Genomic DNA, 12,042 nt, shown 5'->3' with positions numbered 1-12,042 from the left:
CGATAGCTCGGTTTTATTGAATTTTAAAGTTTTAAAGAATCACGTACTTACCACCAACTGCTCAAAGATTTCATGTCTGACTTTTTCAAAAGTTGCACAAACCGCGGCAACTCGTAACGCTCAGTAGAAGCCGGGCAAGTTGGCGGGAGATTTTAAAATTTAAACCCCAAAATCGAACAAGCATTAAGCACTACAAGTATATTTTTTATTTGGAGGGTAGGTGTATTCTACACATAAGTAAAGGGTCAATATGAATTGGGATTAGCCTGATATGAAGTATGTTGTGAATAAATTAAGATTGTCGAACTAAAACGATATTTTCGTAGGCATTTTAACATAATACTAGAGGTCCCGCAGTAGTCGAAATTCGACTATAATTAATTGGAATTGTAACTTTGTACACTATTATGATTGTATTTTATACTTCTATAATCACAAATTTCGCCAAGACTACACTATAAAAAATATTAACAAAGACAAACAATATTCTACTCTCAATTTGACAACAGACGTCAAGAACAAAAGTTTGACAAAAAATAGTATGCATGCATGTATGCGTCAAATACATGGTATGTAGTGTGTGTAATGTTTTCTTTATTGATTTATTGTATCTTTTATGCTATATTTTAAAAAAATATTAGCATTGTACACTTCTTCTCTATATTCTCTATAAGTGTGGAAAATTTCATACTCCTCCGTCCGCGCAATTTTCGTAAAAAGGGATACAAAATTTTTGCTTCACGTATTAATATATAGATAATATGAGCACAGAACCCTTTTTATTTTTCGTACAATGACTTGCACCTGTCTCTTTTTCATTGTGATTTATTGTATACATTTTTTCTCGTGTTCAAAGCTTCGTGGTCACGGGTAATATCTCCGTGGCTTTCGTATTACGACAGTTTGTTTTGCGTAATTAATTGAACGTACCAGAACCATTGAATCGGTATTGTTGTCCTCGATTTCTCAACTTTGTTTTACAACGTCGTATTCGAATAACATAAATAATAAAATTGGAAAATATTGCGTATCTTTGCAACTTCCAAGTTATTTATCTATGCAAATTTTAATGAATAGTAATTTTACGGACGAAATGCGTTTTTTTTTGTTTTTTTTTCAAATTCTCATTTACAAATGCTTTACACTTTTCGTATACATTAAAACCGTGTTGCTTTAAGAACTGTTTACTGGCGGTAGGACCTGTTATGAGTCCGCACGGGTAGGTACCACCACCCTGCCTATTTTTGCCGTGAACCAGTAATGCGTTTCGGTTTGAAAGGTGGGACAGCCGTTGTAATTATACTGGAGACCTTAGAACTTAAATCTCAAGGTGGGTGGCGCATTTACGTCGTAGATGTCTATGGGCTCCAGTAACCACTTAAAACCAGGTGGGCTGTGAGCTCCTCCACACATATAGGCAATAAAAAATAAATCCGAAAAATAATATCAAACGGCTCGGTGGCGTAATTAAAAATCCCAATTTATTACTAGACACATATCAATAACAGCTATCTGTAGAAGTTCTTTGAGTATCGTCAATTGAGCGGAATGTCGAAGGACAAGTCCAAAGTTCAAGATAATCATCATTATCTACGTGTCGGTTAACATAACACACTAACCTATTCCAATATCACAATGAATCATATACTTATCTCAATAGTGTGTTTCTGTGTCACTCATTATGTTTATTGCATTTAAGACAGACTAATCTTATTGGTAAAACCACCGATATACTACCAGTGGTAATATATCGATGGGTAAAACAGACATTTGTTCCCTTGTTGGTGAGTCATGGCTTTGATGTGCAACTAAAAATTAATTAGTATTTTTGTTTGCTTTCGCGAGTAGTAAGTAGACACGGTTAGGGTAGATGAAATTTTAAATTTAGAAATCTTTTTTAATGACAAATAGACGGCAGTCATCACATCAATCAAAGGTCGACGAATCGAACCATAAATGATTCGTAACATCGGAAATATTATCTTATACCTTTAAACGAGCAATTCTTGTATATATATAAACTCAATCTCGGAAACGGCTCCAACGATTTTCATAAAATTTAGTATACAGGGGATTTCGGGGGCGATAAATCGATCTAGCTACGATTTATTTTCAGAAAATGTTGTTTTATTCGTGTTTTCAATTATCAACTCTTCCCGACATCTATTGGCGAATAATAATACTATTTTTACTACTTTATTCGGTCATCATCTAGTGACTTATTAGATTGCACCGGACGTCTTACCCCTTAGGCCACGACGACTTCAAAAATAAAAATTCTAATTAACACTAAAACCTTGTACGTTACTGGTGGTTGGGCCTTTCGTGAGCCCAAACGAGGATCAACATCTCACCCATTCCCAACTATTAAACAGGAATTTTACGGGTTTGATTTTTATCACACGATATTTTTCTTTCGTTCGTCCAGTCGTTCGAGAACACATTTAACATGTGTCAGTTCCATTCATAAATTGTAATATTTCAGTTACCTGACTTTTAATTAGAATGATTACGTTTTTTTTTTTATTGCTTAGTTGGACGAGCTCACAGCCCACCTGGTGTTAAGTGGTTACTGGAGCCCATAGATATCTACAACGTAAATACGCCACCTACCTTGAGATATAAGTTCTAAGGTCTCAAGTATAGTTACAACGGCTGCCCTACCCTTAAACCGAAACGCATTACTGCTTCACGGCAGAAAATAGGCAGGGTGGTGGTACCTACCCGCGCGGACTCACAAGAGGTCCTACCACCAGTAATTACGCAAATTATAATTTTGCGGGTTTGATTTTTATTACACGATGTTATTCCTTCACCGTGAAAGTCAATCGTGAACATTTGTTGAGTACGTATTTCATTAGAAAAATTGGTACCCGCCTGCGGGATTCGAACCCGGTGCATCGCTTCAACACGAATGCACCGGACGTCTTATCTTTTAGGCCACGACGACTTCAAATTTACTCGAAGATCAGCCGAAAGAAAACAAAACACGATCAAATTTGATGTTTAAACATTTTAAGTGTCAGTGTCAGCTATGATTACGAGTTCCGCGTGATATGACACTACTATAGTGATAACGTTATGGTAAAAGTGCTTACGACATCCACGCGATATTTAAACCTTGTTATATTGATTTTTTTGACCATTTGACGTTCCAATTAATTATAGATATCTATGCTATCATTTTAAATATGCTTTTATTAGGTTGTGTATGCTATGTCTGTGTATGTGTGTGTGTATATTAACTGTGTTTAAATCTATGTTATCTTCCAACATAATTTTCATTAACTTCAAGGCGCCCGATTAATTGGAAAATTTGCACGCAGATCAAGGACCTCTGGCCTAATACCTAATAACCGAACTTCATTATACTGATCACTATAATAAATAACCTTTGGTTTGGTTTGTTATTAAAGTTTGTTGTTGAATTTTGAAACCACATATCTTAATGTAAGTTTTCATTAATAACTGATCTATAAATATAACATCAATAAATAAATTAGTTATTATAGATAATAATAGGCTACAGATAATATAAGTCGAGGCTTCATGATGTGAACAAGGAAGCTGTAATGTATAAATAGCAATTTTTGGATAATGTAATTCGACCCTGATTTTTCCTTAGTTGGGCATTGTATTTGTAATTCGAAACAATTGCCTCTCTATGTACTGTATAAATTAGGCCCATCTAAGTAGCTACCTAAACTTGTCGCAATAGGTCAGCAACATGAGGTTACCACACCGTTTGACATTCAATGGTCTCACTTTCAGTGCCATGACATTTGTATCATTCATGCCCATAATCTAATTTTAAATTTAAATCTCATAAATTTTTGTGATCTCCGTTGGAACAGATGTTTAGACATTATTGGTTCATACATAAATTTGAATATTTTACATATTCTTTTGATGTTAATTTTTACGTAATTTCGTTACGTTTTAATTGCTATTGACATATTTCGATATAGAAAACTGTAGTCATCTTGATGCATCATTTATATATTAATACGTGAAGCAAAAACTTTGTATCCCTTTTTACGAAAATTGCGCGGACGGAGGCGTATGAAATTTTCCACACTTATAGAGAATATAGAGAAGAAGTGCACAATGCTAGTATTTTTTTAAAATAATGCATAAAAGTACATTAAATCAATAAAGAAAACATTACACACACTACATACCATGTATTTGACGCACACACGCATGCATACTATTTATTGTCAAACTTTTGTTCTTGACGTCTGTGGTCAAATTGAGAATAGATTAAATATTGTTTGTCTTTATTAATATTTTTTTATAGTGTAGCCTTGGCGAAATTTGTGATTAAAGAAGTATAAAATACAATCATAATAGTGTACAAACTTACAATTCCAATTAATTATAGTCGAATTTCGACTACTGCGGGACCTCTAGTTGTTTAATAGGCCTTCACGTTATTCTGGGACCTAAACAAGATATAAAATCTATAAAAGAACCAGAACTAAAGTAATTTTAAATAAAATTAGATGCGACCTTTTGCTTGTCTCGTAGAAATTAAAAAATGAGCTATTAATACGTAGTCTAACACGTTAATTTTTATCAAGAATGTAAATAATGTTCGGTTCTTGAGTTTGTACAGGATTCCGTTTGTTTGTGGAGATAGTAAAACTCTAATTGCGTTGCTCATAAAACGTAGGCGTGTGAGTAGGTTGTTGAAATGCTATCGTTTCAATAGTATTATTTACGGAAATGAAGCTAATTCCTGAGTGTAGTTTTTGGTTACGTATCTTATACCTTTAAACGAGCAATTCTTGTATATTAATATATATGTATATAATCTAAATCTCGGAAACGTCTCCAACGATTTTCATAAAATTTAGTATACAGGGGATTTCGGGGGCGATAAATCTATCTAGCTACGATTTATTTTCAGAAAATGTTTTATTCGTGTTTTCAATAATCAACTCTTCCCGACATCTATTGGGGAATAATAATACTATTTTTCTTAATTGAGGGCAACTAACCGCTTTAAAGACAACAAGATGGCGTTATCAAAAAAAAAACCGAGCTAAGCTCGGTCATAATCTAGTGAATAAAAAGTATGGTATAAGTTGGTGTATTCAATATTAGACATTGCTGTATATTTTACATTAGTTTATTAGATTTGCTGTATATTATTTTTGTTACAATGATTTGCCTATAACTAAACTATATGCTTCAAAGTTGGAAAGACGTAAAACTGTTTACAAATTATTCCTTATAAATTATTGTGTATCATTATCGTCGGTTTAGCAATTTGCTTGAAAATTTGTGCTTAAAATGATGATACGAACAGTCTTTCCTAAAGTTCAAAAATTAAATTTTCGGGATTGACCCCAGATATACAATTATTTAATGTAAACTAATTGAATTATGCAAACACCTTGTTTAGCGTTATAACACTAACTGATTATTTACGTAGTGTAATAATCATATACATAACTTTAACTGTGAAGTATTGAACATACACTATAATTTTTGGCTTAATTTAAAGCAGTTTCCAGAAAATGATATATTAAAATCAAAAACACAATAGCAAATACTAGTGACTTGTAATATCTTAATCACAAACGTTATCTCCCGAGACGAGTTTACGAAATTGAAATTGTAAATATCTTTCTACGCATTTGTTTATACAGTAGTTTCTCGTACAAACGAAAAGCTACAGATTCATTGAGCTGCAGACATATTTAGATTGGAAAATATACAAACATCTATTTCCGAGTCTAATTGTATGCGTAATATGCAACGATGCATAGATATTAGGTCAGGATCGTAATGTTAATTATCAGCTCATTAATAAGAAAATATGGGGCTATGAAATACTGACCTATCTGTGTTATCGCTACTTCTTCCTTATTATACTTTTCCATAGTTCTAGTATCCTCATTTACTTGATCGCGTGTATTAACTTTCTTTCATATGAGTCGACTATTATCAAAGCCGGCAATGTGACTTTTGGACAATTATTGGTAAATCAGAAAAACGAATTATTGACTTTGTATTCCATTGGCAGTCACAAAACTCTTCTGAACGACATCTTAGATAAATAACAGGTTAAGTTAATAATTTATTAAATGCAGGTTTTGAACCGTATTCTTTGAAGGAGACGATTATATTCAAATCAATCTGTATTGACATCAATAACATTTTTTTGTCCAAATGCACAGATTGCCACCTTTGATAATAGACGACTCATATGTCTTTTAGATTTTTTCTAATATATCTTAAATCAACATTTTCTTTAAATATTACCTCATAAACAAACGATATTAAAAAAATTACGGAGTTTTTTAAGCCTAGTAATAAAAATAACTTGCTAAGATTTATTTTACTATGAGTAGCTTTTTGTTATTCCGGGGACAGGTAATTAAATTATTATCCATTTACTATACTATACTAGATGCATACATTGCAATTGTATACCTACTTTTAAAAATACATTACCAACGTAATTTAACACTAAAACGTGGATGATTATAATAAATATTTTTAGGTATCTAGTGTTCATCTAGACTTCTAGACTAACATGTGGTGATAGGATTAGATTCTTTTCTAAATATTTGTTTAAAGCTTTCTTTTACTAATTTGAAGTAGCAAATTTCAGTCATAATCGAAAAAATAATGTTTAGAAATCCAGCAATTCCTATTCAATTAAATCCTAATGGGACTGGAATAGTGGACAACTATTATGTTATCATTTTAATTATTCCAAAGATAGCTTTGCTAGCTATTCTTGATAATTTTTCTGCTTTATTTTTCTGCTTAGGTTCATGTCGTGCTCTCTGAATGTCCGGCAGCTGATGTGTTGTAGGGTAGTTAAACATAACAGCTATGGTAATGTTAAACTGAATTGCAATGCTCTCTCTCGTTAGAAAACAATAAACGGGTTGGGTCTATGACTATTATGGTTGTTGCCATACTCGGGCCGCTTTAAAAAAACATTTAAATCGCGATTGAACAAATACAATCTTACCATGACCCATCAAATAAGTAAAAAGTCGGAAACGAAGTTTTTGTCTGTTTGTCAGTGCACGGTAATCTTCGTTATGCCTGAATCAATTTTTATTTGACTTTTAGGGTCACTGGGATTTGGATCAGTTTACAAATAAAAGTATTTGTCAATGCAAAGCTCTTGCCAAATGGGATAGTCTTTTCATGTTCAGCTACAGGGTGTTCCCGAAGCTCAAAACCAAACTTATCGTTTGTATGTGATGGTACATTGTTCTGACAAGTTTCCTTGTTTCTTAGGGTCGCTGGGATTTGGATCAGTTCACAAATAAAAGTATTTATCAATTCAAAGCTCTTGCCAAATGGGATACTCTTTTCACGTTCAGCTACAGGGTGTTTCCGAAGCTCAAAACCAAAATTATCGTTTGTATGTGATGGAACATTGTTCTGACGAGTTTTCTTGTTTCTTAGAACTGTTTTATAATGGAACTGGTCGTTAGTTACTGTAACGAGATCGTGTTCAAGCGGGCGGGACAATTGTGAAGCGATAACGCTATATTATAGTATCCAACTTAAATTGTTCTATCAAAAATGCTTATCTAATCTCATATATGTTAAATATGCTCATGCAAGTCTTGTCTTTAACAAATCAATCTGCATAGCGTGCTGCAACTGTCTAGTATAATCTGTATAGCTTTTAATGTGGCAGGCACGCACAACAAGAGACCTTTATCAGTTAAAATTTATATTAAATTTTGGAACCTTTGGATCTGCGGAGGGACTTCGGTTCCCTCTGTATTTTGTACCGTATGTTCCATGGGGAGTGCTCTGAGGAATTGTTCGAGATGATATCGGCATCTCGTTTTTACCATCGCACCGCCCGCCACCGGAGTAGAGTTCATCCATACTACCTGGAGCCACTACGGTCATCGACAGTGCGTTTTCAGAGGTCTTTTTTGCCACGTACTATCCGGCTATGGAATGAGTTCCCCTCCACGGTGTTTCCTGAGCGCTATGACATGTCCTTCTTTAAAAGAGGCTTGTGGAAAGTATTAAGCGGTAGGCAGCGGCTTGGCTCTGCCCCTGGCATTACTGAAGTCCATGGGCGACGGTAACCACTCACCATCAGGTGGGCCATAAGCTCGTCTGCCTACAAGGGCAATAAAAAAAAAAAAGATAGCCACCGATTAGTATTTTAAAGAAAAATAAAAACATCTATAAAAATAGACATGTCTAAAACATTAGTGATCAACAATGAACAGAAAAATAAAATAACAATTGCCGTTAATTCGTTTGAATCAATATTAAGTGGCTTTAAAATAAATTTCGAACTGAAAAGCCTGATTGTCCTACTTTCACTGAGCGTTAAACTTTTGTTCCGATTTACCAGAGCGAAAATGTACGTACGTTATCATTATGTGGCGTTTTAATTGAGATACGGAATCGTTAACTGCACGAACCGAGTGTTATCTGTATAATATATTAATACGTGAAGCAAAAACTTGCATCCCTTTTTACGGAAATTGCGCGTACGGAGGAGTATGAAATTTTCCACACTTATAGAGAATATAGAGAAGAAGTGCACAATGCAAATTTGTTTTTTAAATTATGCATTAATAATACATTAAATCAATAAAGAAAACATTACACACACTACCATGTATTTGACGCACACACGCATGCATACTATTTATTGTCAAACTTTTGTTCTTGACGTCTGTGGTCAAATTGAGAATAGATTAAATATTGTTTGTCTTTATTAATATTTTTTTATAGTGTAGCCTTGGCGAAATTTGTGATTATAGAAGTATATAATAGTCTTTGATAATGGAATCATAATATTTAGTTTACAAACTTATAATTGCAATTAATTATAGTCGAATTTCGACCACCGGGTGACCACTAGTTTTATTAAATTGATTCAGAGATCGGAGACTATTTTAATAAACCTTCCTAATTATCTGAGGTGTGTCGATAGATTATCTACCATGATTCTGAGAGAATTTAAAGGGCATTTTTGCGAGAAGTGTCCGCATGTTCTCAACCTTTACGATTACAGTTATAACTGTGTCGGGGATATCAGAGTTCCTTTTCCTTAGTCGAATCACTATTGAGGAAGTAGTATTTATCGTTACCCCATTCCACGAAGCCCTTCACGCGATCAATGATCGTGGACACTGTAGACATAAAAAATAAAACCCCTTTCTAAACATTATGGTGATGACTCTCAGCAGTGAGGAAGAACGCGTGGAGAGGTATTTGGGCAGATCACTGGTGGTAGGACCTCTTGTGAGTCCGCGCGGGTAGGTACCACCACCCTGCCTATTTCTGCCTTGAAGCAGTAATGCGTTTCGGTTTGAAGGGTGGGGCAGCCGTTGTAACTATACTGAGGCCTTAGAACTTATATCTCAAGGTGGGTGGAGCATTTACGTTGTATATATTTATGGGCTCCAGTAACCACTTAACACCAGGTGCGCTATGAGCTCGTCCACCTATCTAAACAATAAAAAATAAAATAAAAAAAGATTGATGCATCTCACAATGTCCCGTCATCTCTCCCTGCTCGCCATCCTACTCCATTTATGGGACCTCTGTCGTCATCATTTAGCAGCATATTTTCAAAATAGTATAATGATTCGCTTGCCGGTCTCCTAACATAAATAATCGAACCGATATTACGCGGAATCATTTTAATGACAATACATTATTAATTAATCAATTAGCCAATTCTGCCTTACAAAAAATCATCTGACATATCCGAAATCAATGCTCCTTCGAAATCCGAACACCCAGTTTCTCGATCACTCAATTAGCCAGTAATTACACGGAATTGTCTGCATTCATTCGGAAAGTAAAACAAACCGGTCGATTGTTCAGACGAGACAGAGAAAACCCGTAAGAATAAAAACCGAGTCACAGTCAGTCACAGATCGTTTACAGATTGCGCTTTATTATTACATTACACATAAATAATATGTCGTATCGTGATTTATAATCAGACTGCGAATACTATTTCTAATGAAATACGTTCTCAACAAATGTTCACGATTGACTTCCACGGTGAAGGAATAACATCGTGTAATAAAAATGAAACCCGCAAAATTATAATTTGCGTAATCACTGGTGGTAGGACCTCTTGGGAGTCCGCACGGGTAGGTACCACCACCTCACCTATTTCCGCCGTGAAGCAGTAATTGCGTTTCGGTTCGAAGGGTGGGGTAGCCGTTGTAACTATACTGAGACCTTAGAACTTATATCTCAAGGTGGGTGGCGCATTTACGTTGTAGATGTCTATGGGCTCCAGTAACCACTTAACACTAGGTGGGCTGTGAGCTCGTCCACCAATCTAAGCAATAAAAAAAAAACCATTTGGGTCCTTTTCAAATTTCGGGCCCAAAATCAAATAACTCATAACATTAGTTACCGTGATTATAAGTACTGTAAATTTGTTGTCATGACAACAGGCACGTGGTCCTATAACTATGTATTCGTAAACACACTTAAATTAGGAGTTATAAATACATTAAAAACTAGCCCAAACCTTATTCGTATCACTGGTTTGAAATTCAAATTCTGACTTGTTTGCTATTTTTCCAGGAATGCGTGTTGAAATTCAGCAATTTTATTTAATCAGTATATAATAAAATAATAAAGGAAAACTAACTGGATATTAGAATATTATTAAAAAGAAAAAAAGTACGATTTCTAAGTTTTTTTAAAAAGTTTCTATTTAAATTGTCATCCGTGTTGGCGTTATCAAATGCGTAAAATGAAAAATATAAAAGAAAATTATATAATATTATCAATAAATGAGTGATTGATTTGATTGTGATTAAGCATTTTTTATTCTGAATATGCCTAAATACAAAAAAAACTGGAAGATTAGAGAAAGTTTAAATTCACGAAATCGTTACTTTTTTCGCGGCAAAATTGAAAACGATCAATTTTCGAAGTATACTAATAATTCTTTTAGCTGTCTGTAGTACTGATTGTGAATTGACTACTTGAGAAATACATTTTACATATAAAAAAACTAAGCTGTTTTTAAGTATTATATTAAAACCAAAATACGATATATTACTTTTTAAAAACTGAGCAGGAGGTCGTTAAACTTTATTATTAGTTGGTACTATAGAAAAATACTATTCGATTCACAAATATGTAGTTTTTAATATTGATGTATGTGTGATAACGTATTGTTATACGGAATTGAAAAAATATCTTTTAAAAAAAATATTTTATTGACGAAATGAATATATAGAGATTTTACGACGATTAATGACGGCAACCGTGCCGTGTGGAATTAAGAATAGGACTGACTGGATAGGGAGGGGATTGTTCTCTAATAAAGGATCATAACTGCTGATGCTATTCGGGAAAGGAGATGATGAAAGCAAAGCTAGGAACCAGAGGGTATCATAACAGTATCTTAACCACAGATCATAGAAACAACTGTGTTTCTATGATCTGTGATCTTAACTCATTACGTTGTCGAGAATCATTATCCTTTAATTAACTTTGATTAGCAGACGAGAATCGCAATTTACCTGAAATTTGAATATACTAAGGACTACCTTGTTCCATGAAATTGTATATTGCTGTCGTAACCTTCGTACAAGAATACGTATATAATTGTTACGCGGTAGAAATGTAACAATATACATCGCATCATTACAATTGAAGTGGCTTGGCAAAGGAAGTGGCAGTGGCAAAATTCGTGTTTTTTGGTAAACACAAAAAATGTAACTGAAGAATTGTAATTTTTTTAGTTATTCGATTTTAATACTTTAAGATGTGTGCTTAATTGAAAAGAGACGGAAATAGTAAGTCTGTCCTTTCTGGACTAAAAGAGACCTGTTTAATTAAAAAAAAATGATAGAATACATTATATGTGGCGCGAAGTATAAAACTCATTTTCTTAAAAAAAATCGTTAAGCCACTTTGATCCTAAAGGAGCGACATATTTTTTTGACAATCATCGTATCAATATGGAGCTACCTACCATTCTGAGTGCTTTTTTCCCAATTTAAGGTTGAGTGTAACTGTGAGGTTTAATTAATAGTAATCAAGTAA

General features: G+C 33.9%; 1 protein-coding gene across 1 annotated transcript in view; it reads left to right on the top strand.

Moving 5' to 3' along the window:
• The window catches only part of LOC101745193 (unconventional myosin-XVIIIa), a 302,806-nt gene that overhangs the window by 35,801 nt on the left and 254,963 nt on the right, over positions 1–12,042 (top strand). The gene's annotated exons all lie outside the window — the stretch shown is intronic.

Source organism: Bombyx mori, chromosome 16 (genome assembly GCF_030269925.1).
Source record: "Bombyx mori chromosome 16, ASM3026992v2".
NCBI lineage: Eukaryota > Metazoa > Arthropoda > Insecta > Lepidoptera > Bombycidae > Bombyx > Bombyx mori.
Note: the sequence above shows the minus strand (reverse complement) of the source record. Positions and strands in the feature narration are given on the sequence as shown.